The sequence below is a fragment of the Bubalus kerabau genome, chromosome 10 (genome assembly GCF_029407905.1).
Source record: "Bubalus kerabau isolate K-KA32 ecotype Philippines breed swamp buffalo chromosome 10, PCC_UOA_SB_1v2, whole genome shotgun sequence".
In the NCBI taxonomy this organism is placed as follows: Eukaryota; Metazoa; Chordata; class Mammalia; order Artiodactyla; family Bovidae; genus Bubalus; species Bubalus kerabau.
Genome location: NC_073633.1, coordinates 96,845,626 through 96,872,052, shown reverse-complemented (window position 1 = coordinate 96,872,052; position 26,427 = coordinate 96,845,626). Strand labels below are relative to the sequence as shown.

Here is a 26,427-nt window from a genome sequence, read left to right as displayed (position 1 = left end):
AAATTGTGCAGTATTTTGAGCATTCTTTGACATTGCCTTCCTTTGGGATTGGAATGAAAACTGACCTTTTCCAGTCCTGTGGCCACTGCTGAGTTTTCCAAATTTGCTGGCATTTTGAGTGCAGCACATTCACAGCATCATCTTTTCAGATTTGAAATAGCTCAACTAGAATTCTATCACCTCCACTAGCTTTGTTTGTAACGATGCTTCCTAAGGCCCACTTGACTTTGCATTCCAGGATGTCTGGCTCTAGGTGAGTGATCACACCATTGTGATTATCTGGGTCATGAAGATCTTTTTTGTATAGTTCTTCTGTGTATTCTTGCCACCTCTTCTTAATAGCTTCTGCTTCTGTTAAGTCCATATGATTTCTGTCCTTTATTGAGGTCATGGTTGCATGAAATGTTCCCTTGGTATCTCCAATTTTCTTGAAGAGATCTCTAGTCTTTCCCAGCCTATTGTTTTCCTCTGTTTCTTTGCATTGATCGCTGAGGAAGGCTTTCTTATCTCACTTTTCTATTCTTTGGAACCCTGCATTCAGATGGGTATATCTTTCCTTTTCTCCTTTGCCTTTCATTTTTCTTAGCTCTTTGTAAGGCCTCCTCAGACAACCATTTTCCCTTTTTGCCTTTCTTTTTCTTGGGGATGGTCTTGATCCCTGACTCCTGTACAATGTCACGAACCTCCGTCCATAGTTCTTCAGGCAGTCTATCAGATCTAATCCCCGAATCTAATTTGTCACTTCCACTGTATAGTCATAAGGGATTTGATTTAGGTCATACCTGAATTAAATGGAGTAGTTTGAATTTGGTAGGGAGAATTCATGAAATATTCTGAAGAATGTGACTCTATGAGCTTCTCAGAAGAGAATCAGAGATTTGGGGACATAGAAAGGAATTTAGTGACTATGTAGGCCAACAGTCTCATTTTACACGAGGGAGATAGAATCATTTATATAAACTAGTAATGGAACCAGGAGATGGTATGGAGAGCAAAGTGAGATGTACATGAAAGTATTCCCGTATGTTGTATCTCAAAGCAAATCAGTAAATAATACTTAGATTCATAGAATAATATTAAGAAAATCAGTGCTATGTCAATTGCAAGACTTGGCTTCTTCTCAAATTATTTATCTATTTCTGGTTATTAATTTCTTTCAGACTAATTCCCAATGACTGTCCATATAATTTTGTCATAGGGAAACTATTGCATTGTGCACTGTCTGAAAAAAAAATAGTACTCACAACTGAGAGGTTTGGAATGTCTGTCTTTCAGAGGTTTCTATTGTAGTGAGATTTGACATATACCATGTGCATGGTGAAAATGCAAATTTAGAGGGTAGTGAAAAAAGGAAAGCAAGTTTATATAATTGACACAATTTGAAGCACAACAGTCCATGTGGCTTCAATTACTGTCAAACCCCTTTAGTTGGCTGTAGAAAGGAAGAGGGAACAAAATAGCACTGTCTCTGTGGTTGAAAAAGACCCCACCATTGGAATTTGAGTTCCTAGATGCTGTGTGTGTGTGTGTGAGAGAGAGAGAGAGAGAGAGAGAGAGAGAGACAGACAGACAGACAGACAGTCAGACAGTCATAGTCTTAATTCATCGAATACCTGAATCCTCCTTTCTTTGAGGTTTTTAACTACTTCAATCCCACGCACAGCTACCTGCCCAGTGAGTCTAAGATAAAGATCGTAGTAAAGTTGGCTTTGTATGAATTCATATAACTGGTGTGCTTTTTTAAGTCCCAAAGGATATTTAGCCAGACTAAATTTATGAATTTCTATGAGCAACCATCTGGACTGGACTGATGCATCTTAGAAGAGTTCTCATCAGTAGCTGTCATGAGGTCTTTAATATCCAAACCATAATTTCCATTCCAGCTTTGAAGACCACTGGTGAACAAGCTAAAGTAGAGCTTTGGTTGATGATCCATAGAGTAGGTTTAGCAGCCTAGACTAAAGATGGATTGTCTTAAGATGAGATGAACTTTTTGGCATATACTTACATGGGTACATGCATGCTTAGTCACTTCAGTCATGTTTGACTCCTTGTGACCCAATGGACTGTAGCCCACCAGGCTCCAATGTCCATGGGATTCTCCAGGCAAGAATACCAGAGTGTGTTGCCGTGCCTTCCTCCAGGGAATCTTCTTGACCCAGGGATCGAAGCTGAGTCTCCTGCATTGTAGGTGGATTTTTACCCACTGAGCCACCTGGGTTGTCTTAGCATATTCTTAGTAGTGAGTAAAAGACAGTAGGCAAAGTTAAAAATTCAGGTACATCAGAATCCCACTGTTGGGCATACACCCAGAGAAAACCATAATTTAGAAAGGCACGTGCATGTGAACACCGTGGCACTATTTACAATAGCCAGGTCATGGAAGCAACCGAAACATCCATCCACAGTTGAATGACTAAAGAAGATGATTGCGTGCATGTGGGCTAGGTCGCTTCAGTCATGTCCGACTCTTTGAGACCCTATGAACTGTAGCCCCTCGGGCTCCTCTGTCCATGGGCTTCTCCAGGCAAGGATACTGGAGTGGGTTGCCATGCCCTCCTCCATGGGATCTTCCTTACCCAGCAATCAGACCCACGTCTCTTGTATCTCCTGCGTTGGCAGGTGAGTTCTTTACCACTAGTGCCACCTGGGAAGCCCAAACAAGATGTGGTGTGTGTGTGTGTGTGTGTGTGTGTGTATAATGGAATATTACTCAACTATATAAAGGAATGAAATTGGGTCATTTGTAGTGATGTAAATGGACCTAGAGTCTGTCATACCAAGTGAAGTAACTCAGAAAGAGGAAAACAAATATTGTCCATTAGTGTATAAACATGGAACCTAGAAAAATGGTAGAGATGAACCTATGTGCAGGGCAGGAATAGAAACACAGATGTAATGAACATGTGGAGCAAGGGGAAGGTGGGACGGATGGAGAGAGTAGCATTGATTTACCGCCACGTGTAAAGCTGCAGGGGGAAGATGCTGTGTAGCGCAGGGCATCCAGCTCAGTGCCCTGTGATGCCTAGAGGGGCCCGCCGGGAGTGGGGGAGTGGGAGGGAGGTGCAAGAGGCAGGGAACATACCTATACACACAGCTCATTCGCTTCAGTGTACAGCAGAAGCTAACACAACACTGTAAAGCAATTACGCTCCAATTAAAAAAATTAAGCGGGTTGCCATGGGAAAGAAAAACCATCCCATGAATCGTGCTGGGATGAGACCAGTAAGCACAGAAGAAGCTCTATATCTACAGGTGGAAAATACTAAATGAATATTCTTGTACTTTTCTTTCTAGTGCTTTCAAAAGTTTTGGCAGAGACATGACTATATGCTGCTACCCTTGTTGTGTAAAAAAAGGGAGATACATTTAGGAGAAAAATCAGGACCTGGACTCAAAGAGCTGGAACTAGCTAAGCGAATGTTATTTTTTTCATTGAAACTATTCCTATAAACTGGAGTTAAATTGATTTGATGGCTCCGAAGCTAACACCTCTGGGGGAACATTTTAGAGCATCTTTTGAAATGAGTATTTGTGGTAGACATAGGAAGCTCACAATAATATCTGGGAAAAGAAAAAGAAATTTCATTAGAATATTTCCAGTCTTTTCAAAATTAATCTTACACCACCTTCCATTATGGGGGAACACTGAATAAAGAAAATTGTTTCTCAAGCATCCAACTTTGAGTGCTAGTTAAGACTTTTTGCCAAAACATGCATTTACTTTCCTAGCCTGGGGGAACTGAACTAGCAAACGGATGTCACTTCTAAGCACACAAGTGTCTTTGGTGTATGCTGAATGAAAAAGTTTGAAGGAACAAGAAACTTCCATTCACATAAAATTCTTTCTCATTAATATCCCAGAGCAAAGAGTTGCTTGTAAGTTTGGGGGTGGTGAGGAGGGTGGAGAAGTATCACTAGCATTCAGCTTAGGTTGGACAAACCACATCAACACTACACTTTTATTATAACGTTTTCATTCTTTCCCATGTTTTCAATCCCTTCAACTTTTGCTTTGACCAGTGACCTCCACTAGGGATCTCCCCAAGTGTATAGGATAATTGGGATGCCTGCACAATGTAGAAGTCTTCTGGGTTTCTTATCTGTATGTCATTTGCTTGTACTGGCCTAGCCATATGGCTATCAGAGGAAATTGTATTTTTCCAACCTCAGAGAATGTGTTTTATTAATTCCTTTGCAAATTCTTCTCACTCAGTGAACGATTCAGAAAGAAAATGCTCAGATTCAGGTGAAGAGAGTCATACCAAACACTTGCCAGACCACAAAAACTTCAGCTGCCTGGGCTTAAGGCTGATTTCAGTCACTAAGGAATTTGGGGATGAAAACACTGTTTGTAGTGAACTTGCAGAAATTCTACAAGTGCCACAAGGACAGGGGTCAGGTCTGTCACCCATTCGGCTGAAGAACTATTTAACTGTCTACTTCAATGACCTTTTCATCTTTTTATCACCATTGCTTAGATTGTTAGACTCCCTAATAATTTACAGGCTCCAGGGTTAGAGTTCTTTTCCTGGAGGCATTAAAGTTCTGCCCTGATCATCTGCTTTGGGGAAGATGGTTTGCTCTGTCTTGTTTTTCTCTTAAATGTGCTTTGGTCTTCATGCCCTAACTCAGTGGTTCTCAAATGTGAGTATGCGTCAGAATCCCTGGCTTATTAGACTATGGATTATTATGCCCACTTCCTCTGCCTGCCTCCAAAACACACATCCACACCCAAACCCACCCCCACCCCCTCTCTCTCTGTGAGTTTGTGTTTCTAAATAGTTCCCGGGTGTTGCTGATGCTTCTAGTCCTGGTCCACATGTCAAGAACCATTGCTCTGACCAGCCATCAATTCCCATTCCTAGAACATTCCATTTTCTGTCCCTTGCAGACAATCTGTTTCTCTTTTCTTTTTTCTCTTTTGCGACCACTTCCTCCCATTCATTTTCAAACATGACACTAATGTGTCGAACATACTTAAGCCTTGCCACCTTCTAATATAATAGAATTCAGGACAGTTTTGCTTTCACATTATTTACCTGGGCAGTATAGTGATGCAAGTAGTTACTTAACGATGGTTCGACATCTCCACTTATCACTACCACACTTTGGAATGATGCAAACTCAGATAAGGCTGAATCAAGGGTCACAGTGGAATTCGGTGCTGGACGAGGTGCTTCTTTCTGTTTCACGATGGAGGTTCTTGCCCCACTGGTATTATTTTGCTCTTATTTGCTTGTTAACCCAGCCCCTGTCTATCACATGTCCCTGGATGCTTATTTTGGAAAACAGAAGAGTGTGTGTTTTTATACAGTGACGGATTTATTGTTTTAAAGGTATTTTCAAGTCAGTTCTGCTTTAGGTTGTTTGGGAGATCTCAAAGTACCTCGTCCGAGTTGGTCATCACCAAGAGGCAAAAAAGGTGTAAATACAATCCATGCTGAGGGTAACATAAAGGCCAAGGGAGCAGTTTATTTTGTTGAATTCCACCAAAGGCAAGCAACACAGCAGCTTCAGACCTGTCCATATCGGCCTGGTGGCGGGGGACACGCTGGCACTTTGAGGATCCTGGCTCCATCCCCACCGTGGGAAAAGCTTACATGTGATTAGAGCTACAATTAAAATGGGACTTGACAAAGTAATTGAGAGAGGCAGCCGCTTTTGCAATGTTCAGGACTAATTCAATGGATTTTCTTCCCTGTCTTCAGCAGTGTTCGGCAGCTTCTTTGGTGACCGGCTACACCGTTTGGCAGTGAGTTCAAGGGCTCATAACTGCACAGAGCAAGGAGCCTGCTGAACAGTGAGGTTCCAGTTTAGAAAGAGTGCTGCAAACAAAGGTAGGCTTTTATTTTGAGTAAGATCCTTTCATCTGCGCAAAATCGCATGCCTGATCACGTGCCACTCACCACTGCCACGCTCACAGTGCAGGGCATACATCCTCACGCTCTCGTTCTTAAATCCTGGAGGGTGGGGGACTCGATGGCAGCATTTTGTCCCGAGTTTCCAATTTATTGAACTCTCTCTGTGTCCCTATTTCTCGCTTTGCTTCTCGTCACCACTTTCATCTCCTGTCTTCTCCTTCTTTTTGGGTCCCTGTTTTATTAAGATGATTATTTTTGGTAGGTGGCTTGGAATGTAATATTTGGTGTTTTGTTTTCATGGGAGAAAACTGATGGTATTATAGGTTTCCCATGGACTACAGGGCATGCCTGTCTCTGCCTCTCTCTGCCTGCCTGCCGGTCCTTAGGGAAAGCAGCTGCCTACAAAGCGTGGTCAAAGGTCTTCACTGCACTTGTGATGTGACGGTGCACAGTCGTCTCTGTCTGAGTAGTTGCTTGATTGCTCTCTGTCTTCCTCACTGAACACAGGCCACTGGAAGACGATGCCCACCTGTCTGGACCTTGGTTGTGTCTCTAGTACCTTTCATGGTGACGGGTACACAGCAGACACACAGTAGCATTTATTGTGGGGCAGGAAAGAATACAGTGTACTAGCTGAGTTATGGGAAGTGTACCAGTTGAGTTATGGGAAGTTCTTAGCTGGTCTTAACTACACTTTGGAAATGGCACTCCACTTTGGAAAGAATTGTGCAGAGAGTTCTTAGTCATGAGCCTGTGGTTTGGTTTGTTGGTTTAGTTTATTTTGAGACATTCAAGTGATGGTATTGTTGGGTGGAGATAGACAAACAATGTATCACAATAAGGATAAGTATTAATTATGAATTCTATGAACTTTTTATTTCAGCAACTAATTACTGGAATGTCCAGATTGCTGTAGCAATGTATTAAGTTTCTAAAAACTTGTGAAATATGGTCTATAGTTTTTCTAGGGTTACCATAACAAAGTACTACAGACTGAGTGACCTAAACAACAGAAATTTATTATTTGGAGTCCAGAAATTCAAGATCAAGGTGTCCACACGGTTGATTCCTTCAAAGGGCCAGGAGGGAGAAATCTCTTCTATGCCTCTCTGCTAGCTTCTGGTGGTTCCTGACAATCTTTGGCATTCCTTGGCTTGTAGAGGCATCACCCTGATCTCTGACTTCATGTTCATATGGCCTCCTCCCTGTTTACCTGCATCTTCTGATTAGGATACCAGTCATATTGGACGGGAGCCACCCTATTCCGGGATGACCTCATGTGAACTAGTGATGTCTGTCACACCCCTATTTCTAAATAAGATCACTTTCTGAGATGCTGCAGGTTAGCACTTTAACATGTGAATTTTTCATGGACACAATGGACATGATCCGGTAAGGTACAGCTACTGAACAGAAGATGCATCAGAATCTTTGCATCCAGATGCTCCCTGCCACCTCCCTCGAGTGGTGGGGTTTTGACCTTTTTCCAGTGCAGGGTCAGGATAATCTTGGCTTGGCAACCCACTTCCATTTAACTAGTTGAACCTGTTTCAGAGAGCCAGCCAGCAGGTCAGTTGCCAGCTGGCACTCTCCCTGTGTCATCTCCAGTGGAAGTCAGGACCATGCCTGTGACAGTATGAGAAAACTTCTGATGTCTGCAAAATGGGCAAAACCCTTCTCCTCCTCACTATCGCTTGTGAAGCAGTCCCATCAGCTGCCCCGGTGCTGTGAGGATGGCAGGAGAAGCTTCTAGGGGGTTGTCGTGGGGGTTGGCTATTGAGAACTAGGACATCAGTTGATGGACAGCATTGATCTGTTCTGACAGAAGAGCTCCTAGGCAAAAAAAAAAAAAAAAAAAAAAAAAAAAAAAATCAGACCTAGGATGATGAAATACTCTGGAACCACTGGGCACAAATATTTTACTTCACCATAGTAAAGGGAGAAGGTAATGTTTGACTTCTGGCTGAATGTCCATGAGAAAGACCAATATTTAATCTTGTCTCTGGCTTTTTATCAAGAGAACATGTTACATCAGTTGTGGTAGCTTCCAGGTGCTTAAAAAAGGAACTGGCTGAGAGATGAAGGCTTCCCAAACTGTAAAATTCACAGCAAGGCAGTTGTCCCTGTCGATGCCGCCTGTACTCTAGGGTTCGGCCGTCAGCGTGTAGTCATGGCTCTTGTTTTGGGATGAATGAGAGAGAGAGAGGCCGCTGAGCACAGTTGCAGCAACGGGCCAGCACCAGGGCAAATGGTGTGCCCCATGGAGAGTTAGTGGCAGGGGTGCAGCATGAATGTTTATCTCTTGCCAGAGAGAATGTGGGCCAGAATGCTCTTTAATGAAAAATATCATTTCGTGAAGGCAGGAAAAAGGGCAGGGATAAAACTTAAACAGGAAACAAAAAAATGCAGATTGTGAATGACAGCCTGATGAAGAGTTACAAAGTGTGGGCCTTGCTTCTTGTCCTGCCGACCTCAATGTCTGGCTGTGCTCGGTCATGTCCGACTCTTGTGACCCCATGGACTACAGCCCGCTAGGCTCCTCTGTCCATGGGCTTCTCCAGGAAAGAATATTGGAGTGGGTTGCCATTTCCCCCTCCAGGAATCAAACCTAAGTCTCTTGCGTCTCCTGCATTGGCAGGTGGATTTTTTTTTTTTTTTAACCACTGATTGCCTATGTGATCCCCAAACCAGTTTTCCCAACACAGTAGGCCTGATTTTTACTCCCCTGGTACTGGGAGTAATGGCATAGCTCATTTCTAAGGAAGTTTTAGAATAAAAATTCTATAATATCATCATTTCGAGCCAATCTAGAGTCTAGATTCCTCATATCTTCAGTTTGCTGGCTCTGTCTCCACAGTCTTCATGTTTTATGTATCTAGTTTAAAACTCCTGTAGCTGGTTTTTGTCCTTTTTGCTTAATATTTAAAAATTTTCTTTACTTCCATGGTTTTAGGGTATCAGTGCCACAAGGTATAGCCTAAAACGACTTTGTAAAAAGCAAATTTTGACCAAAATTTGAAAAATTATGTTCCTATATTTCTGAAGATAAATACTCGAAAGAGATAAGCTCAATGGCATAAAGCAAAATTGAACCCTCTCCCCACAAACAATAACAACAGTAAAAATCAGTATCTTCTAATATGAGATCTCTGTGGTATAATAAGATCTTGTCTCCAGTTCTTTAAGATATAATTGAGGATGATTAACCATGCGTGCATGCTAAGTCACTCAGTCATGTTCAACTCTTTGTGACCCCATGGACTGTAGCCCGCCAGGCTCCTCTGTCCATGGGCTTCTCCAGGCAAGAATACTGGAGGTGGGTACCATGCCCTCTTCCAGGGGATCTTCCCAACCCAGGGATCAAACCTGTGTCTCTTTACATCTCCTGCTTTGGCAGGAGAGTTCTTTACCACTACAAGAAACCCATGATTAGACCTAAGTATTGAAAAATAAGCATATAAGGAGAGAGGAAGCTCCTATGAAAGATGGGATTTAAATCATATTCTGTGGATTTAGACCCACAGTATATGGATTTGATGGCATTTGAAAGTGCAGTAAGTGCATACCCAGTAAGTTTCTAGTTGTGTCAAGGCCATTTTGGACTAGCAATCAACGTGGCAGGAATTGAGCTCAAGTGAGAACTTAGTTCTGTCTGAAGGCTCTCATAAAAGTTCTAGTAAGCAGCACCCATAATGCTCTTGTGTTGGTGCACCTTCATGATGCTGAGTTAATTTTATTGGGATGGTGGGAAGCTGTGTTGGATGGTGGATAGGCTTCTCCAAGGGTAGTGGTTGTTTTAAAATACTATTTCCATTTCACACAGCTGTGTGGCCATGGGGCAGTTATTTAATATTCCAAAGTTTCAGTTCACTTACCTGCAACCTGTGGTGGGCTACCCTGGTGGCTCAGTGGTAAAGAATCCACCTGCAGTGCAGGAGACACAGGTTTGATCCCTGGGTCAGGAAGATCCCCTGATGAAGGAAATGGCAATGCACTCCAGTATTCTGGCCTGGAAAATCCCATGGACGGTGGAGCCTGGTGAGCTATAGTCCATGGGGTTGCAAAGAGCTGGACACGACTGAGCCTCTAAAGAACAACCCCCACCTGTGATGGATCTCAGTACTTATTTCTGGTTTCTTTTGCACGTGAGGATTAAGTGAGATTAATAAATGTAAAGTGCTCAGTAGAGGGGCACACAGGAAGTGCTTAATGGATATTAAGTAAGGACTATAATTACGCTTGTTACAATGTCCTCCCTTTTTGGGGAAACTGACTTTATTATAATAATGGATTCAGAACCTAGTGACTTTCTGTCACTGTAGAGCACTTTCTTCTTTAATCTGTGACTGATCACAAAGTTCTAGGTATCCAGGGACTTAACATCATCCTAGAGATCCAAATCTGAAGGGAAAGCAAACATCCCCAGGCTAACGCATGGGTGTGGTGCTGCTGATGTCTTAGGAGCACCCAGTCCATTACAAGTCTGAACAAAACGATCCTGGCTCTCGGCACAAAACACACAGCGAGGAAATGTGTGTTTTGTAAGAAGACAATTCAGGCTGTTTTTCAGGGTCTTCCATAATCCAGCTGCTGCAGCAGCAGCAAGAATTATAGAAGATAGCACCTGAATATTGTAAGAAAACACAAATGAAGACGAGAAGGCAGTCTGCAACTGCAAGCCTGGTAGGAAAAGAAGACAGATGCGGAATACATTGAATGATTATAAGCATAAGTCCCTATGCTGTGGAAAGATGGAAATGACTTTGAAAGGCCACCTCTCTTGAGTAAATGCTTCGCTTCTGCTTGACTATGTCTGATAACAGGATGCCCTGTGTCTTCTGAAGTACCCTTCCCTAGCCCTCTCTAGGGACTAGCTGGTATAACTTTGTACAGGCAATAGTGAGAAGGAAAAAACCCTGACACTTCCTTTACTCTAACCTTAATTTGAATCCGAACTCTCTTGTTTGGCATTTCTAAACTTCAGATGTAAAATAAGGACAATGTATAAATGAGCGTCATGATGGCATCTACTTCATGGGGTCTTGTAGGGACCTCGTGAGATAATACATATAACATGCATAGCACAGTATCTTGTGAATAACTAACACTCCGGGAACCATCTGAGTGTAGGAGTAATTTTACTTGATTATTGAGCAGGACTGCCTGGCTCCAACATTTCTAATCTCAAACAATTGACTTTCTTTCTCTGTATTTGTATTGCCTCCTCTGCAAATGAGGATTCTAGGAGCATTTAACATGACATTGTTGAGAAAACTGGATGACTCGATGCAGGCAAAGCTCCTAGAAGAGGGCCTGGCACATGTAGGGGATTATTCAGTGTTAGTCATTATTGATAAAGCAGTTCTTGCGACTTGTTTTTTCAGTCTTTTTGCTTCATGAGTATTTCCCACCAACAGCACCCCTGTGCCTTTTCTAGCTCTCTCTCTTCATGAGAACTCTTTTATTTACTTTTTTTGTTTTTATTTTTTACTTCTCAGCTTTTTAGTTTGTATCAGCATATATTCAATTAACAATGTTGTGCTAGTTTCAGGTGGACAGCAAAGGGGCTCAGCCATACATATACATGTATCTGTTCTCCCCCAAACTCCCCTCCCATCCAGGCTTCTACATAACATTGAGCAGCGTTCCCTCTGCTGTATAGCAGGACCTTGTTGGTGATCCATTTTAAATATAGGCGTGTGTACCTGTCAGTTCCAAACTTGGTAACTATTCCTTCCCCCCATCCTTCCCCTCTGGCAACCATAAATTCATCCTCTAAGTCTGTGAGTCTGTTTCTCTTTTGTAAATAAGTTCATTTGTACCATTTCTTTTTAGATCCTGCATAAAAGGGATGTCATACGCTCTTTCTCCTTCTCTGTCTTACTTCACTACTATTAGTATGACAATCTTGAGATCCATCCATGTCTCTGCAAATGACCCAATTCCCCCTCCCCTTTTTATGGCTGAGTAATATTCCGTTGTACATATGTGTCATATTTTATCTATTCATTCTTTTGTCAATGGACATTTAGGTTGCTTCCACGTCCCTGCTATTGTAAACAGTGCTGCAGTGAACATGCGGCTGCATATATCCTTTTGGGCCATGTTTTTCTCCCAATGTATGCTCAGGAGTGGGCGTGCTGGATCACATGGTGACTCTGTTTAGTTTTTAGAGGAACCTTCATACTGTCCTCCATAGTGGCTGCACCAATGTGCATTCCCACCAGCAGGGTAGGGAGATCTCTTTCAGAGTAGGATCTAAATGAAGCCAAAGTAGTAGGTTTAAACTTTTAGGGGCCACTGAGGCTCACACCACTCCCGGCCCCCCCCAGGAATAAGAGTGGATGAGAATAAATCCATTTCTAGGGACAGCTGAAGGAATAAGCCACAGAGAAGGTCCGAGGGAACGGTAGGTCAAGAGTTGCAGCCTGGTACACAGAGGACTTGAAGTACTTTGAGATGCAGAGGCGCAGGAATGAGGATGAGACAATGTGGTTTGTTTGGGAGCCTGGCAACATGGCAGGTACTTGAATGGCTCTGAACGCGGAGAGCTGGCTTTGCCAAGTGCTGTGTGCCTTTCATAAGCATGAAATCCACTTAGGTAACCCTCGGTACATACCCTTCTGAAGCCACAGCTTGTTCTTTACAAGTTTTTGGCAAAACACGGTTTTCACTGGTCACGCCCAACCTATTCTGTATTTACTCTGAGTGCATAAGACTAATGAGATAATCATACCCTGCAGCTTAACTGGTTGAAATCTGTAAATCTCCTAAAAGTGTAATTACCTATTCATAATTTTTTTTTCCAATATTGCATCCATCTCATTAGTACATATGTTTTTACTGTTCATGTTATGGAAGAAATTGTCTTTTTGCCATTGAAGGAAGAGTTGGCAGGGGGAGACAAGGGTGTTGTGTTTGAGCTACTTGCTTTTATCTCCTTGATGAAATTAAAAAAAAAAAAATGCATCCCCAAGTGTAAGAATGCTCTTAGCAGTTAGTTCTTTCCATTCAAGTCTTTTGCGCTCACAGCAAGGACCCTGAAGGGCAGCTGCACCGCGTGGGGTGGGGACGCTGCAGGGCGAGGGCTTGGCCAAGGTTGACCTTGACTCTTATCGAGGAATGGTTCCTGGAGATCGTGGACCCATAGTCCATCACAGGAACAGGAACCTTGCAGAGAACAAAATTAAGTCTGATGCAGGCTCTGCAGACAGCCCCGTGGCCCTTGGCCTGAAATATCTGTCTAAGGCTGGGCAACAACCACATCAGATTTACATGTTCATATACTAAGAATTGAGGTGACTAAAGATTACAGCCATTTTGTTCAGAATTGACTTAATCTAGTGGTTTTTCTAGGCAGAGATAACATGAGCACTAATGGAGCTTTCATGACATTCCCAGTTTATTTAATCGGTTTTTTGATTCATGACACATGGTCCAATTTCACAGCATATTAAGTGGTCCTATAAATTTCTTTGAAGTTTCCCAAGTACTTTTTTTTTGGCTGCTGCACATAAAATTGCTTGAAACTGTGGCCCCGAATGACTCTGTGGGATGGGGTCGGGCAGTGTTTACCTGTTTTGTATGTCTGTATCTACACGGGACCCCACACTCCTTCCGCTTAAGGTTGTGTAGAAAGAGCCCTATTAGAGAAGCAGCAGGTCAGGGGATTCTCCTTCTGTGGCTGCCACCAACCTATATGTTGTGGTGTGTGGGCCACTTAACTTCTCCTGGCCCCAGAACAGAGACTTACAGACCTCACAAACTCTGGATGTTTCCTGAGCTGCATATAAACTGTAGCAAACTATGGCCCAGTCTGGAGAGGATTGCTAGGGCTGTGGCTTGTTTGGCTAAGCAGTTGAGGGGGTTGAGAAACAAGGCAGTGGGGACAGGGAATTTAAAATGGGGTAAAGAGGCTGGGGCGAGGAGGCAGGATTTGTTCTTTGGGCCCTGAACGTCCTACCTTCCCCATTCTAAGGAGCAGGGCTAAGACGAGCGAAGCTGGCTTTATTTCTCCTACTTCTGCTCCATCTCAGTTCTTTCAGGAAAGAGGATGTAAGCCTTCTATCACTGTCTATATGATTCACTGTTTTTTAAAGAAAAGTTATATTGGAGTCTAGTTGATAAACAATATTGTGCTAGTTTCAGGTATACAGCAAAGTGATTCAGTTATACATATACATGCATCTATTCTTTCTCATGGAGGAGGAAATGGCAACCCACTCCAGTATCCTTGCTTGGAAAATCTCATGGACACAGAAGCCTGGTGGGCTGCAGTCTAGGGCGTCGCAAAGAGTTGGGCACGACTGAGCAACTCACACTTACTTATTCTTTCTCAAATTCTTTCCCCACTTAGGTTATTACTGAGTAGTGAACAGAGCTCCCTGTACTATAGGGTAGGTCCTTGTTGGTTCTCTGTTTTAAATATAGCTGTGTGCACATGTCAACCGCAAACTCTCAATCTGTCTCCCCTCCCACCTTTCCCCTTAGTAACCAAAATTTCCTTCTCTAAGTCTGTCAATCTGTTTCTGTTTTGTAGGCAAATTCATTTGCATCATTTTTTTTTAAGATTCTCTAGGCAAGCAATGTCATATTATATTTGTTTTTCTCTGTCTGATGATTCACTCTTAAGAGGCATCACGCTAAGGGATTTTTATGCTAAAGGACCAAATACATTTGGATCAAGTTTGACTCTGTATTTTTATTCGTGCCGTGTCTTCCTAAGTTTGACATGTTGATAAAAATTATAGTTTCCCAAACTCTATATATTTCCAAAACCTTGAAGTCTCGGAAGCTAAATATCTGAATTATAACTTAAACTTTCACGTTTTATTTGACTACTTGGGTCACAGATATAACCTTCTTATAGCCAGCCTTTATTTAGAGATACATTTGTAGGATATAACAAAACAGCTGCTTTAGAAAAATTTCCCCCATAAACTTTATCTTCAAGTATCTTAATGCGATTTAGACTTTCTACCTTAATGGACTATAAGCCCTAAATGAAGTGTGCTGATCTCCATCAGTTGCAGACCAGAGGCATCTTTATTTTCAACTCCCTGAGTCCACCTCCATTCCTTTAAACCCATTGTCTCGCTATGTAGCCCTCTTTTGTAAAGGACTTTAAACAACTCTAGAGCAGCTCTTTTACACGTGCTGCAGACTGTATGTAGTACTTGGGAAACTTGTCTGCATCCTTGCCTCTGCCATCAGTGAAAGCACAGTTTGCACTCAAAGTAGACCTCAGATCACATGGTAGGCAACTGTAGTTTCTTGCCTAGAGGTTCTTATGAGTATAGGTCTTGCATCAGACCCTGTAGCTCCCCAACTCTGAAGGGACACAGGCCATGCTGTCTAAGTGGTCCTCGTGAAATGTCTTTCGTTTGACTTGAAGTAAAGAGGAAGTACCATGTTCCAGTGGCAGGGTAGGGGCATGTGGACTGGGAATATACTCCAAATACTAACAGATCCTCCAAAGCAGTTGTCTCTCTCTCCTTTCCCCTTTAACCACAATTCTTTTATTCTCTTGAGGAGGGGGTTGGGTAAGATCACAAATTCAGCTTTTGTTCCCTTTCTTTTGCAAGTACTGTAGAGGTGACCTGACACCTATACAGTGTCTGATGATTTGTGTATGCTTGCTTTATGTATATAAATACGTATTCTATTATTACATAATTGTTACATAGGTCTGCAGCTTCCTTAAAGGTAGATGCTTTGGTTATGCGCATTTCTATACCCTTTGCGCCACCTGGCACCGGCCCTGTAGAGTAGATGCTCAATATATGTCTGCCAGGTGAGTGAGTGAATGAGGGTGAGTCTCCTGGATTGCCTGTGTCGTGAAGAACAACCAGTTTCTATTAAACCGCACACTTTCAAGTTACCCTCCTGCATTCTGCTTCTCATGTAAGTACTGTTATTAAACTTCTAAACACTTAACAGAAGGCTGTTTTTTGGCAGTGGATGAACTCCTTTTGTCTTCTGTCCCGTGAATATCCTAACCACTTTGTCACTTTGATCTAGGGGGCATTTCATCCTCAGAAATGCAAAGGAGTTGGCGGCCGCACAAAATGTGTCCTGTTTCCTATTGCTGTAAAAACCCACTGCTCTTGAGCCTTTGCCCGCCCCCTTTCATGATAATGTGTAAGCCACTAAATTGCAGTTACTGGCTGTGGCCATGGCCATCAACAATCGTGAATGCCATGTAGATTCGAGGCTTGCTCCACTAAAGACTCCACAATGGCTTTACTGTAACTGGGTTAACTAGAACTTGGCAAACGGCAATCCAAGGAGGGTGATACCAAGCCCCTCCCCCTTCCAGGATGCCGGGCCTGATCTTCTTGTATTTGTGCAACTGGCCCATCCAGAGACCCACTAAAGCCGGGAGGAGGGCCCCGGTGAGGGCGACTCTCTCTGGGTCAGGTTGTCCTTTTGCAGTTCCTTTCACACAGCTTCTCTTCCTGCAAGGCGGAGTGGGTGAGAGGATGGCTTGTTTTCTTTTGCTATTTGAAATACAGCATTGAGGGTCATGCTCTGAATAATTTGTGCTTGTTAGAAATGACTGTCGTCCTCTTGAAGCAATAACAAAGAACTACATTTAAATTAAATTCAGCCAAGCAAGAGCCTCTCCACAAAAATCAATGGAGCCAGGCATTTTTCAAAGAGTTATTTTGATTTTTTCTTTTGAATCGGTAATATGGTCGGACATAAATCAGCAAAGAGAGCCCAGAATCTAAAAAAGGGCTGGGCCATTGTTCAGAATGCTTTAAAAGTGTTTGGTAATATTTGGGATGGCATGGAAAGGGAAGATAAAATCTTAGACGCAATCGTGTTTGTTATCATTTATTTTTGTACTTGGAAAACTTTGTTCTTCCCCAGTACACCAGTTTAAAATTTCAAAGGTGGGTTTTTGAAAGAAACCTTTATTTATTTATTAAATCTGGAAGATTTCGAGAGACTGAAGCTGTATAAAATAGAGTTTTCAAAAGTTAATTTACAGAAAGGTTCTGCTACACCCATGCACTGCTGTGGTCTTCTTACCAAATAGGGCATCAGTCGTGACCAGCAATTTGGTGGCCTCACATGCTGGGTATAGGACTTGTTCTGTCAATACACAGAAACATATCTATTTGGTTGGCCAAAAAATTCATTCAGGGTTGGCCAAAAAGTTCATTCATAGTTGCCCAAAAAGTTCATTCAGGTTGAAAATGAATAGTTTTTGGCCAACCCAATATCAGTTCAGTTCAGTCACTCAGTCGTGTCTGACTCTTTGTGACCCCATGGACTGCAGCACACCAGGCCTCCCTGTCCATCACCAACTCCCGGAGTTTACTCAAACTCATGTCCATTGAGTTGGTGATGCCATCCAACCATCTCATCCTCTGTCATTCCCTTCTCCTCCTGCCCTCAATCTTTCCCAGCATCAGGGTCTTTTCAAATGAGTCAGTTCTTCGCATCAGGTGGCCAAAGTATTGGAGTTTCAGCTTCAACATCAGTCCTTCCAATGAACACTTGGGACTGATTTCCTATAGGATGGACTGGTTGGATCTCCTTGATGTATTCTTCCATGATGGTTTATCCTATGATTTTTTTTTTTTAAACTGGAGGTTGATTGCTTTACAATGTTGTTATTAGTTTCTGCTGTACAATGATGTAAATCAGCTATAAGTGTGTATATATATATCCCATATGTATATTAATATATATCCCATATGTGTATATATATGTCTCCCCTCCCTTGTGAGCCTTCCTTCTTCCCATCACCTGCATCCCAGCCCTGCAAGTCGTCACAGCGCATGGAGCTGAGCTCCCTGTGTTAGGCAGCAGCTTCCCACTAGCTCTGTATTTTGCATATGGTGGTGTATATATGTCAGTGCTACTCTCTCAATTATTTTCTTTTTTTTTTTCAAAATAGTTTCAGGTTCATAGCAAAATGGATAGGAAGGTGCCGAAATGTCTCATATGCCCCTGATCCCACCCAGGCACAGTCTCCATCATTTTCAATATCCTTTGCCAGATAAACAGATGTATTTTAAAAATATTCTTTCTTCCCAGCATCTGTATTAAACCCTACTTCAGCACAAAAAGTATCTAATCTTTCCTTGAATATTTCAAAGCAGTGATACTTCCCAGTTCTTCAAGAGTAAAACTTCTCTATTCTTTTCTCATCCTAGACACGTAAGGATCTGGAGCTGCCAATTTTATCTTTTAAAGTCAAGAAAGACATTTCCATCTGTTATTTTGATAATTTGCCTTGCAGTTGCTCTGCTCCAATCAGGGATTAATCCTCTTTCATAAACCTAATGAGTAGGTAAATTATTAATACACACTGAAAAATTAAACTCCTCATATCCTCGCACCTTGTCTGTATGATAGGCAATATCGTTGTAGAAGCACATGCTTCTTTGCTGTAGTTTCTGCTTTCAAATCAGAGAGGAGGTCTTCAGTGATAGCCAGTGTGGCTACTCTGAGCAAGGTCATTCTACCTGGCTTTAGCCTCACTCTGAACAGAGAATCCTTTTTGTGTTTGCTGTTCTCCTTGAAGAATTCTTTCTGTGTAGCTTTTTGCACTGGTGTCACTAATGACCCAATACACATCCCCTCCTTAGTTATTCAGTTTATGGCCCTAAAGGCCATGCATCTTATTTCTAGTAGATTCTCTCTCTTACCCTTACTTCTTTCATCATACCCCATAATGGCCTCTCCCAGACTATGCCACCTCAAGCAACTTTGACGGTAAGAATCCTTGCTCTAAGTTAAACAGCGTATTCAAAAGCAGAGACATCATTTTCCCGACCAAGGTCCATATAGTCAAAGCCATGGTTTTTCCAGGAATCATGTATGGATGTGAGAGTTGGACCATAAAAAAGGCTAAGTGCCGAAGAAATGATGCATTGGAAAAGACTCTTGAGAGTCCCTTTGGACTGCCAGGAGATCCAACCAGTGAATCCTAAAGGAAATTAACCCCAGATAGTCATTGGAAGGACTGAAGCTGAAGCTCCAATACTTTGGCCACCTGGTGTGAAGAGCCGGTTCATTGGAAAAGACCCTGATGCTGGGAAAGTTTGCAGACAGAAGGAGAAGGGGGCAACAGAGGATGAGATGGTTTGATGGCATCACTGACTCAATGGACATGAGTCTGAGTAAACTCCAGGAGATGGTGAAGGACAGGGAAGCCTGGAGAGTTGCAGGTCATGGCCTTGCAAAAATTTGGATACGACTAGGCGACCAAACAACAACAAGAGTCAGTAAGATTAACTTCCTGAAGCCCATCTCCCCAAAATACAGCCAACCTGATCCCATCCTCAGAACTCTGATTGACTCAGTTGGTCTCAGATGGCACTTGGGAACCATTTCACAAATGTGATTCTGAAGCGGTCACACTTTGACAGACACTCGTCCAGTTTGCCTGGACGAGTTCTGTCTGTTCTCTCTGTGGTAGTGTACACTTCTTGGCACTGTGTTGTTGCTTCAGCAAAACTCAGAAGGGGGAAGGCAGAGTGGTTGGGGAGGAAAACTGAAAGACAAATTTTATTTTACTTTTAACTGGAGGATAGTTGCTTTACAGAGTTGTGTTGGTTTCTATTGTACAACATTGTGAATCGGCCATGTACACATATCCTGACCCTCTTGAGTTTTCCTCTCGCCCCTCTAGGTCATCAAAAAGTGCCGGGCTGGGTCCCCTTTGTTATATAGCAGCTTCCCACTAGCCATCTATTTTATACAAGGTCGTCTATATATGTTAATGCTACTCTCTCAGTTCATTCCACCCTCTCCTTCTGCATCTCTATTCTTGCCCTGGAAGGACAAATTTTCTAACAAAAATTTGAATTCCAGAGAAGTTTCCCAACTTACCATCTTTCAGAAGATGAGTAAATTGTACCTTTTTTACTGACAAGACACAATGGTGATGAGATGAAGCTGATTAGCTCACTCTAGACCTTTGATTAGACACCTGCCCCCAACCCCGACCCTTTAAATATTCCATGCAGAGAGACTCTGGCATGATCAGGGAGGGTGTGATCTGTGGACCCATGTACATATTATTTACTGACAAAATACTTCAACCCTGACCTCAGAAACCTCATCTTTGATTGATAAGGTCACTGCTAATGAATTAATGCTTTGATATTTGTTCTTGGTACTTAACATTTAGGAATAACTTCTGATTTGAATATTATATTTATTGAATAAAATACTATTTTTGTATGTTCAAATGTTGGAATTCAGTAAAATGGAATAATTACAGTATTGCCATTACTTCTGCATCAAAATACTGGACAGTTACAATAACCATTCACTTAGATGATGCTAAATTTCTAGGGCAGAATGTTATAAGCTTTGGGAAAGCATCAGTAATTGAGCTTATTTAAGGGATTCTTGCAGAGAAGGCAATGGTACCCCACTCCAGTACTCTTGCCTGGAAAATCCCATGGACAGCAGAACCTGGTGGGCTGCAGTCCATGGGGTCACTAAGAGTCGGACACGATTGAGTGAGTTCCGTTTCACTTTCCACTTTAACACGTTGGAGAAGGAAATGGCAACCCACTCCAGTATTCTTGGCCTGGAAAATCCCATGGACAGAGGAACCTGGCGGGCTATAGTCCAAGGGGTCACAAGAGTCAGACATGACTTAGAGACTAAACCACCACCTAAAACCCCAACCTTTCATGGGGATGAATGGATGGGTGGGGAATTGCTATTTCAGAATTATTCTAAACAAATGCGGGAGATATCCAACCAAGTAAGGGAACATTCTATTTATAGCACTTGACAATTCGGTTGCCAGTCAATGTCAAAGTGGTCCAGCAAGGTAGGATCTTGTCCACAGTTACAGGGCACCAGCTGAATGATGGGAACTTAGTTGGCATGACTCCAGCCTTCAGTGGGCTAGAAAAATTAATGAAGGGATCCCATATTTAAAGTATTTCCTGGAGGATCTGAGAGTCATACCTTTCTTTTCTTTGGCCTCCTAATAATTTTTAAACCAATAGCCAATTAGAGTCTGTACTAGCCCAATATATTTTAGATCTTTTTTCCAAGCAAGATGATGGTAAGATTCATTAATTCCATAAAAGTAAAGTTGAACATTTTCTGCTCTATATATCATTCTGCATTCAAGAATGGATTGGACATTAAACCGGTACAACTTGGGCCCTATCCTAAAGTTCTTTACAGCATTAGCATTTAGTGTCAGTTATATATTTTCTGGATGATTCTCTGAACTTTCAAATTATCCCCTCTTCATCTTTTTGGAAAATCAGGTTACATAGAGACAAATTTTCTGTAAAAGTACAAGATGTGAACCTGTATTAGGGTATAAGAGAAAAGCCAATGAACCAAATAGAGAACATGAGGTCACAGTAGGGCTATCCAGAAGGCTAAATTAGTGATAAGTTATATGAGTTACTGATTGTGTTCCCCTAAAGATGGATTGATTCTCTTCTCTAGACTTAAAACCCTCCCATGTCTTCCCATTTCCAACTGCTTATCATGTAGGTTGAGGTTCTGCTTGACCTGGCTCTGAGTGTTCATGGCCCTCAGCTTCTTCCACTTTATCAGACACGTGGGATTTCCTCTCTTCTTTGAACTTGCTGAACTCCTTCCAGCCTCCAGGCCTTTGTACTTACTGGTTTCTCACCTTCCCTGACCTTTAAATGGCTCTGTCTTTCTTGACAATCAACTATTAAGGGCTTCTCTCCTGGCTCTGAGGGTAAAGTATCTGCCTGCAATCTGGAAGACCTGGGTTCAATCCCTGGATCAGGAAGATCCCCTGGAGAAGGAAATGGCAACCCTCTCCAGTATTCTTGCCTGGAAAATCCCACGGATGGAGGAGCCTGGTAGGCTACAGTCCACGGGGTCACAAAGAGCCAATCGAGTATTGGCTCAATGCTTTTTGAGAGGCCTCCTTTGACCACCCCTTTGAGAGGTGTACCTCTCTTTCAGTTACCTTCTGTCATATCAGCCTCTTCTCAATCCGCACATAGCACGTCACATGACTCCCACATTTCACTGAAGGTACACTGTGTGCCCTCATGCTCAGTTGCTCAGTCATGTCTGACTCTTTGTGACCCCACGGACTGCAGCCTGCCAGGCTTCTCTGGCCATGGAATTTCCCAGGCAAGAATACTGGGCTGGGTTTCCATTTCTTCCTCCAGAGCATCTTCCTGACCCAGGAATCAAACTTGCGTCTCCTGTGTCTCCTGCACTGGCCGGTGAATTCTTTATCACTGAGCCACCTGTGAAGCCCAAGTATCTGTGTACATTTAGTTTCTTTTGTTTATTGTCTGTCTGCCCCCTTGACTGTAAGCTCCATCTGTGCAGGTGCCTCTCCCATATTTTATTGTTGTTATTCACTGCTGAACCCAAAGAACACAAACAATGCCTAGCACTTGGTAGGTACCCAATAAATATTTCTTGAATAATTAATTACAAGTGACCTAAGCTCTAGTAAAAGACAGCTGGCTGGAAGTGGTGTACAGGGATAGGACAAGGGAGGAAGTTGAGTAAAGCCATCTCATTGAAATTTTCAATAATTCAGAATTCTCAGCTATAAAATGTATGCAACACAACTGACTGATTTTGTGAGCTTACACTAAGGAATCACCATCCATGAATAAGCATTTTGTAAATTCAGGATTCCTGATTAAAGATTATAAGACTGATAATCCAAAGAGATGTGATGGAAGGGATAATATGAAAGTCCAGAGAATTATTTAGGAAATATATGAGTGCTCAGTCGTGTGTGCTCAGTTGCTCAGTCGTGTCCAGCTCTTTGCGGCTCCATGAACTATAGCCCACGAGGCTCCTCTGTTCATGGAACTCTCCAGGCAAGAATTCTGGAGTGGGTTGCCATTTCCTTCTCCAGGGGATCTTCCCAACCCAGGGACTGAACCTGGGTCTCCTGCATTGCAGGCAGATTCTTTACCCACTGAGCTACAAGGGAAGGCCTATATATATATATATATATATATAGGCCTATATATATGTGTGTGTGTGTATATACATACACATATATATATTATATGGGGAAAGAAATATATAACTGATGCTAAATGCTATTGATATAAAGAAAGGTACGACAAGTTCAAAGTTGTACTGATTTAAGGTCCATTTTGTTCTTGAGTTCAAGTGATCTGTCTATGATGTTCAACTTTACTTTTGCAGAATTTGTGAAACTTACCATCATCTTGTTTGGAAAAAGTCTAAATTTTATTGAGCCAGTGGTAACTCTAACTTATTATTGATCCTGAGATCATTAGGAGGCCACAGACAAGAAGAGAAAAATCCAGGTTCTTTTTAAATTTTTTGTTTTGGAAATTATAATTCTGCTTCCTCAAAACAGTCATAAATCAGCATTATTACATTATGGCAGTTTCTATAACATGAGGAGTTCTGGCATATTGACTCTTACAAATGAATGATCTCTACTGCTGGATTTTACTTTTGTATATTGCTAGAATTCTTATTAGTGTTCAATTAACAATATGGAATTAAAACTTACTATACTGCATCTGAGTCTATCCATAATTTCCACAATAAAACTAATAAAAACTCAAAGGATGTGACAGTTACCTTTTCACTCTCCCCTACCTCACAGTTATTTTCATTTAATCTGTAGTCATGAGTGCTTCATGAAATTTTTACTATATTGTGAATAAAGCTGAAGCTTAGTGCTCTTCAGGTCAAAACTCTTTGGTTTATTGAGAGTTTGACATCAATGGGATTCTACCTGAGAACATCTGGTTCCTCCCACTTATTATTGTTCTCTGGGTTTATCAAAAGTTTACTGAATCATATGCCTGAGCCTATGTGGTTCTAATTCCGCAGAATTATAATCTGATTCAGTGCTTCCCAAACACTAGGGTAGGAATAAGTACTGGTCCATGGCCAAGTCAAAAATATAAGGACAGGGCAGTGAGTTTTTATGAAGGTATTTTTTTCCTCAATTAAAAAAAAACTTACTTTATGTAAAGATGGTATTTTCTTTACTATTTGGTATAAACCATTCTTTTATGAAATTATAATTATAATAGATGTTGCATGCATGTGCGCTCAGTCGCTTCAGTTGTGTCTGACTTTTTGCGACCCCCTGGACTGCTGTCTGCCAGGCTCCTTTGTCCATGGGATTCTCCAGGCAAGAATATGGGAGTGGGTTGCCATGCCCTCCTCCCTGGGATTGTCCTGACCCAAGGATCAAACTCACATCTCCTGTGTCTCCTGCATTGCAGGTGGATTCCTTAGCTCTTAGCCACCAGGGAAGTCCATAAGAGATGGTAGTCTTTTTAAAATATGTTTTTACTTGACAGCCTAAAATATTGGCAATTCTGAGTATCAGTTTTCTTCCTTAAATTTTTTTCAATATATTAAATTCAGAGAGTAGCATAATGAACCCACATGTACTCTGTAAGTAACAACAATTTTGGTGGTTATAAAATCCCAATTAAAATTGAAATAAGTTCCCCAGAGGATGATCAGTTCCCTCACAATGCTGGTGAGAAGATGGACGCCTAGGAAAGGAAAATACCTTAACACTAGTGACTGCTGGGCCTGACATTTCAACCTTGGCATTTCAGTTTCTAAGAAGAATGTTTTTGATGCTACATAAGTGTGAAATGTGAAATATTTCCTACCATATCAATAAGCGAGAAATGTCACCACCACCATCAATTTCTGGCCTCCAAATGAGAATGAGAGCTCCCAAAACTATGGGCCAACAGAGGCTGTCACTCCTGGACAGTGATTGCCAGGGAGCTGGGGCAATGCAAGAAGCAGCCATTTGCCACTCCTTAAAGCGAAGAAGGAAACAGGATTTGGCTCCAGATAGCTTGGTGCATGTGAAAAGAATGAAGTCAGTGAGCCCGGAGGCTTGCATCTTCCCATACAGAGAATGCTAACTTCCTAAACTTGATATCTGATCTTCAATGTTCAGACTGCTGGCTCCCTTTGTTGCTAACTTACACATAGCCTGACTCCCCTTCGTGCCTCCTTGGAGCAGTTTTCTCAGAGCTCCTGAGATGCTGTCTCCTGGGCTTGGAGTCCTAAACATTCCCACCAAATAAAATTACTCCCTACTTTCAAGTTGTAAGTATATATATTTTTCTATTTTATTTATTTATTTTTAAACATTTATTTTTAGTCAACATAAACAAGTAAAAAACCATATTTTAGAGGACCCTTGCCTCATGCCGTATACAAAAATGCACTGTTGCTGCTGCTGCTAAGTCGCTTCAGTCGTGTCCGCCTCCGTGCGACCCCATAGACGGCAGGCAGCCCAGAAGTGGATGTAAGACCTAAATGTAAGAGCCTAGATTATAAAAGTCATGGGAAAAAAAAAGCAGGTGTAAATTTTTGTGACCTTAAAGGGATTTTCTGGAATTGGATGGTAGTTGCACAACTTTGTAACTTTGCTAAAAACCAACTTTAAAACTATTGTTTTACAGCTTGTGAATTATGTCTCAATTTATAGAGGTGAGGCCTTCCTGGGTAGTGCTAGTGGTAAAGCACCCTCCTGCCAATGTAGGAGATGTAAGAGATGTGGGTTCAATGCCTGCGTTGGGAAGATTCCCTGGAGGAGGGCATGGCAACCCACTTCAGTATTCGGACCTGGAGAACCCCATGGGCAGAGGAATCTGGTGGTCTAGAGTCCACAGGGTGGTGAAGTTGAAGACAACTGAAGCTACTTCGCACGTGTGCATGCAAGCATTTATACAGAGATGAGCATGCTTCCGTCTCCAAAAATTATTGCTATCTTCATTTTGGTTATTTTTTTCATTTGTCTCCCTTTAACTACATTTTCCTAAAGGAAGTTTCTGTAGTGATAAACTAAAGTCACAGATGAGCAAAATGTTGAAACACAGAAATTATTTTTGTGTTTTAACTTATAAAGATTGTTTTGTTTTTTTTTTTAGTTTAAAGTGATTTTAGATTTATAGAAAAGTTGCAGAGATTATACAGGGAAATGTCTTTTACTCAGTTTCCCCTAAAGTCAGCATTTCACACAGCCAATGGACCGAGGACCAAAACTAAGAAACTAACACTAATTTTACTCTTAAATGAACTTCAGACTTTATTCAGATTTTGTCTACTGAGGTCCTTTCTCTGTACCAGTGTCCAATCCAGGACACCACTCTGCATTTCGCTGTCACATCTTTTTAGTCTTCTCTGCTCTGTAACGGTCTCATTCTTGTTTTCTATGACCTTGGCAGTTTTAGAGAGAATGGTCCAGGTATTTTATAAAATGTTCTTCAGGTTAGGTTTGTCTGGTATTTCTCTTATGATTGGGATTGTGTGTGTGGGAGACAATATCAGAGGTAATACACCTTTCTCATGGCACATGTGGGGGAGTACTTGGTATCAACGTGACTTATCACCAGGAATACTGACCTTGATCACTTGCTTAAAGCAGTCTTTGTCAGGTTTCTCCACTCTACGTTTACCTTTCCATACTCCATTCTTTGGAAGTGAGTCATAAACCCAGCTCACATTCAGAGCAGGGTGGGAAGATTCGTCTCTACTTTTGGGAAGGGTTGCTTAGTCTGTTCAGGCTGCTGTAACAGAATACCAT

General features: G+C 41.9%; 1 long non-coding RNA gene across 6 annotated transcripts in view; it reads left to right on the top strand.

Annotated features, from left to right (window-relative positions):
- Positions 1-26,427, top strand: part of LOC129621874 (uncharacterized) — a 98,396-nt gene that overhangs the window by 18,886 nt on the left and 53,083 nt on the right. For all 6 annotated transcript variants that reach the window (XR_008699783.1, XR_008699782.1, XR_008699784.1 and 3 more), the window contains exon 2: positions 5,712-5,840. This is a non-coding gene — a long non-coding RNA (uncharacterized LOC129621874). The remainder of the gene's footprint in view (positions 1-5,711; positions 5,841-26,427) is intronic.